This window comes from Suncus etruscus, chromosome 5, assembly GCF_024139225.1.
Source record: "Suncus etruscus isolate mSunEtr1 chromosome 5, mSunEtr1.pri.cur, whole genome shotgun sequence".
Taxonomy (NCBI): domain Eukaryota; kingdom Metazoa; phylum Chordata; class Mammalia; order Eulipotyphla; family Soricidae; genus Suncus; species Suncus etruscus.
The window spans coordinates 93,239,683-93,245,694 of record NC_064852.1 but is presented as its reverse complement, the minus strand read 5'-3'; positions in this window follow the sequence as shown (position 1 = coordinate 93,245,694).

Genomic DNA, 6,012 nt, shown 5'->3' with positions numbered 1-6,012 from the left:
TCTACTAGACCCATCTGTGTTTCTGAGCATCATGAGGGTATATACTAGCTATCCTAGGCCTCCTGCAGTTTCTCTTTTGCTTTCCTTCAACCCATGTCCCTACCCTCATTTACCACCATGTCATTTCTGAGTTCTTTCTAAATGGCTATTTGATAAACACACATTAAAATTTCTTTGGTATTGAAATGGCTCTGGAATCCACTGTAAAACCTAGCACTTAGAAACACAGTTGTCTTGTCAGTTACATCCACTGGATTCCAGAGACCACCAACTACTTAACTTGTTGGATATGAAAACTTTGGGTATGGTTTAGTTTGGACAGAGTTAAGGCCTTCCAGTCATTTGGAAAATCTAGGTAATGGCTGGAAAGTGAAGTCTAGTACTTCGAATGGCTGTCACCTGGACTGTTCTTTGTACAGTACTGATGGGATGATGTGAATGGTCCCAGCTGAGACTCGCTGTCAGTGAAGTCTAGTACTTCGAATGGCTGTCACCTGGACTGTTCTTTGTACTGTACTGATGGGATGATGTGAATGGTCCCAGCTGAGACTCGCTGTCACTCATTCCTTGCATTATGAGCTTAAGCACCACATCAAGCACTCAGCGACCCCAGAAATCCATACATAAGCCAGGCTAGACTTGAAACCATTGTAGAGAAACCACCTGGGGAATGAGGATGAGGTGACTTTACCAACATATCTGGTTTAAAATCATGATATAGAAGTTTTGGTTTTTGTGTCACACCTGGCAGAGCTCAGGGGTTACTCCTGGCTCTACACTCAGGAATCGCTCCTGGCAGGCTCGGGGGACCAAATGGGATGCTGGGATTTCAACCACTGTCCTTCTGCATGCAAGGCAAACACCTTACATTCATGCTATCTCTCTGGCCCCTATAGAAGTTTTTTTTTTTTTTTAGAACAATTAAAACCACACTTTTATTACTAGGAAAGAATCTGTGGACAACAAAAATAAGACAGTTCCAGGATAACAAAGATGTAAAATTGGAATAGACAGATGAATATTCTTAATATTCATCATCTCTTAGCATTATCTGCTTCAACCTCTTCGTAATCCATTTTGGATGGAGCATTGATAATGGTCAGGAATTTTATTTTTTACAAAGATTTAACTTCTACTTTCTAATGTACGGACCATACCTAGGGGTCCAAATTGGAATAGACAGATGAATATTCTTTTTTTTTTTTTTTAATTTTTTTTTTTTGGTTTTTGGGCCACACCCAGTAACGCTCAGGAGTTGCTCCTGGCTATGTGCTCAGAAGTTGCTCCTGGCTTGGGGGACCATATGGGACACCGGGGGATCGAACCGCAGTCCATCCAAGGGTAGAATATTCTTAATAATCATCATGTCTCTCAGCACTATCTGCTCCAACCACTTTGTAATCCATTTTGGATGGGGCATTGCTAAAGGTCACGGAGCCTTTTTTTCTTTTTATACAAAGATTTAACTTTTACTTTCTAATGTAGGGACCATATCAGGGGGTCCAAATTGGAATAGACAGATGAATATTCTCTTTTTTTTTCTTAGATAAATATTCTTAATATTCATCATCTCTCTCAGCACTATCTGCTCCAACCTCTTTGTAATCCATTTTGGATGGAACATTGATAATGGTCATAGAGTTTGATTTTTTTACAAAGATTTAACTTTTACTTTTTAATGTAGGGACCATACCTGGGGGTCCTAGGGGATCATGCTGTGGTGGAGATTGCATGGAGGAGGCCATGTGTAATGCAAGTGCCTTAACCCCACCCTCTCCCTGACCCAGTTTTTGCTTCTTGAAAAATTCAGTGCAGGACTCATGTTTAGGTTTTAAGCACTTTTCTAATCTCGAGACATGCCATTTTTTGGAGAGGTTACCTCAGCAGTTGGCTGACTTGACATCTCTTCCAATTTAATTTTCGGGTCTGATTTTATGTATCATGTGTCCTGTCATTCTACCATATGGTCATGGTGATCATACTGTTCGGTGGTTGCAGTTGAGTGCTGGTGTACCCACTTTGCAGCTATCCTCAGTTGCCTTGCCCATTGGGTATTTAGTGCAAAGTCAGTCCATGAATCCATATGTAAATAGTGCTTCATAACTGTAATGCTTGTAATTCAAAGGTTTTTATTGTAATAAAACTTTTTGTTACAGTTTGTCTGCCCTTTTGTTTTATTAGGGTGTCCTTGAAAGACTGCATGATAAGTGCAGTGCCAGGGATAGAACTTGGGGCCTCCTCCATACAAGGGTGTTCTGTATCACTGTAGCCACACGTCTGGCTTGCTGTTCTCTTTACTATGCAATCCTCCTGTGTTGGGTCCTTCCCACATCCCAAGCTTGGGTTCTCCCAACCCCAAGCTTAAGCAAAAACTCCTATCTGCCTTTCCTAGGGTCTTCTTTTGGGATTAAGTTTCTGAAATTCAAAAGCTACTTTGGAACAGAACCTGTGCCAAACAACCTTGGTGGTATGACCTGAGAGTAGTGATGAGACCTTAAATGTGCTTGTGTTTTACACAAAGTAGTTTTATGCTTCTATTTACTAACCTGACAAAGAAGTGATTTCACAGCATCTTACTAGATTTTCTCTTTACCTAAAGACAAAAGGGACATGGCTGAATTCTCTGAACCCTCTTTAGTTGGCTACATGAAACTGAAGCATTGGGCCAGCTCCAGCTATGTTGCTAATATACAAAAAGCCCAAATTTTTATCATCTGACTCCTATTGATTCAACAGATTCTCATCTTAGAATCCACCTTTGCACAGGCATTTGTGGAAAAGAAAAGCTCTTCACAGGGAGAACAATATCTTGCCTGATACCAGAACAAGGCTTGAAGTGCAGGGAGACTTAAACTGTTACTGCTGTTTTTAAACTAAGCTGAACTTGCCTTTAAAGTAAGTGAAGTTGAGGAGAGGATTATGAAGTTCTGTCAGAGCAAAGGTATCTGGGGGATAGGGAGAGAGTTGGGAGCTTAGGATAGGGCTAACAGAGAGATGGCTGATCTCTTGGGATCAGTCTTGAGAAGGATCTCAGGGAATGAGCATTGTGCAGAGGTATGTTTCTGAGACCTTAACTGCAGGTAGAATCCATACATGACTCAGGAGGAAAATAGAGCAAGAGCTTCACAGATGTTTCTATGGGGCAAAGAGCCCTTCTTAGCTGGGATTGGGTGAAAATTGAGGTATTCCAATTCGGGCATTTAGGTGTTGAAGACTTGGAGGGTAATGGTTTGGAACAAAGGAAATGACTAAAGCATCTATCTCTCTTACAAGGAACCCTGAAGTGTCAAGTTCATCCCTAGCCCAGCCTGCATGTTCTGAGTACATTTTATTCCCTCTGCTTTGCAGCTCTGCTGTCTGAAAACCCCTGCACAATCTGGCTATGCTGCAGCTAGTGTGTGAGCATCAAGTTTAAAATCTAACCCCCAAGGAACATTTAATGTATCTTTTTTGGGGGGGGCACACCCGTTTGATGCTCAGGGGTTACTCCTGGCTAAGCACACAGAAATTGCCCCTGGCTTGGGGGGACCATATGGGACGCCGGGGGATTGAACCGCTGTCCTTCCTTGGCTAGCGCTTGCAAGGCAGACACCTCACCTCTAGCGCCACCTCACCGGTCCCACCCCCAAGGAACATTTAAAGATGTCCAAATACATGGCAGTTCTCTAGGGCTTAGCTGTGGGCCACTCCTAGTGGTCATAGGAAGTCCTGTGGTGGTGGGAATCAAACCACATACAAACTGAACTGAATCCAGTGTCTTGATGGTAGTAGTCACATTGAATAGAAATTCTTAAATAAATATTTAAGGAATTACATATTGAAGCTTCAGAATAATCCAATATAATCACTGGACTACTGATTTTGTAAACAGTTTAGGATACTTTGAGTATAAATCCTTTGGTAAAAGTCTAGCTATATGTGAGTGATTAAGCCACTAACTTGAAACTTTGCAAGCTTTACTTGTTTTACTTTAGACTTTACGATAAAAACTAATTTTTTTGGTTTCAGGATTACACCTAGCAGTGTTCAGGTCTTAGTTTCGACTGTATGCTCCAGGGTCATTCCTGGTGGGGCTCGTAAGCAGACCATATGTGTTGCCAGGGATGAATGTAGTTCAGCTGTGCAAAACAAGTACCCTACCACTATACTATTACTCTGACCCTGAAAATTACTTTTTTGGGGGTGATAGTTTGGGCTTCACTCAGCACTGGGCCACTCCCATCTCTTCTTGTTAAAGGGGTGGGACTCCTTCAGTGCTGAGGGAACTCTGGTATCTGGGACTGAAGCCAGGTGGGTCATGCGCAAGGCCAAATGTCAACCCCTCTACTATCTGAATTTGTAAATACTACATTTTTGCAGTTAGGTTTTGACTTTGTTTTATAATAATAAACAATAGCCTATTTACAGTCAAATTGACAAAAATAAGGCTTTTAGGGAAGTTTGCTTTAGAGTGTTCTATGCATCTGCTGTGGACCTAACAATGAAAACTTAGTAGACACGTTTCATTTATACTTTAACTTTTTGTTTATATGTGGACCAAGCTCAGCAGTGCTAGTTCTTAGTGATCAATAATCCTAGTAGTGCTTGTGGGAGATGATGTGGTGCCAGGGATCTAGCCCAAATCTGCATATAAAACATATACTTAGCCTATTGAGCAATCACCCTGATCCCTGACTTAAAAGTCTAAGCAAATGACTGGACTGACTGGAAGAAGACACAGGGACAGTGGAAGAGGGTTATAGATACTTGAATGGTGTTGGTAGTGCAGTCGCTTTGTACATCAAGACCATATACTTTGGGGTCGGAGTGATAGCACAGTGGTAGGGTGTTTGCCTTGTATGCTGCTGACCCAAAATGCACTCAGGTTCAATCCCCAGTATCCCATATGGATCCTGATTCTGCCATTTCTGAGTGCAGAGACATGAGGAGTGCAGAGGAGTGACTTCTAAGTGCAGACACATGAGTAACCCCTGAGCACCACTGGCTATGGCCCAAAAAATAAAGATCATCCACTTTGGCACTAAAGTAATCACCCAAATTATAATAAAGTATAAGTATATATGTAATATATATGTTTACTAATAAGCTGTACATACATTCATATATATATTAATTATATGCCTGCCTGCTTTTTTATATAAATGAGTATATACTACATTGAACTTTCTACCATGCCTTTTCCACCTAGCTGTGTATATTGGAGAGACAGTTTTATCATACAAAAAGATCTGAGATCTGTTCTTATTTAGGAACATAATTAAGCTTTAAAGACAAAAATGTGGAGAGTGACTTTCTCCTACTCAAACACTCAAGAACAGTTTCTTCTGGGAGCTCAGGCTTTAAAAGTCATGTGTTTTACTTGAACTCTTAGAAGGCAAGTCATATCAGAAGAAAGCAAACACCCCACTGCTGTGCTATCTCTCTGGCCCCTGGGCTGGTCATTTGGAAGGCCAGGGAGAGTGTGGTGTGCTAACACTGATTTCAATTTGTTTGTTTTGAAAGGAATTAAAAACTAGGCTGAATCCACAGTGAAATTCTTTTCTTCATTTTATTTATGCCTTTATACAAAAATACAGTTTATTTTGGCATATGACTTGCTTTTATTTGGGGGAAAATGGGCCATACCCTGCAAAATTCAGGGCTTGCCTCTGACTCTACACTCACAAATTATTTGTGGTAGTGCTTAGGTGGCCATATGAATGCTAAGGATCAAGCCCAGGTCAACTTGGTGTAAGGCAAACACCCTAACTGCTATACTATTGCTTTGGCCCCTACTTGCTATTATTTTTAAGGGTATAGATAGTTTTCCTTTTAGTGTAGCCCTGAAAAAGCATGTGCTAATTAGTGGACTTTAACGGTCACTCTCTCTTCACTCAGGGGTTATACCTGGCTCTGCTCAGAAGCAGGCTCAGGGGACCATATGGGATGCCGGGAATAGAACTGGGTTGGCTGCATGTAAGGCAAACGCCCTATTGCTGTGCTATTGTATTGCTTTGGCCCTAACTGTCACTC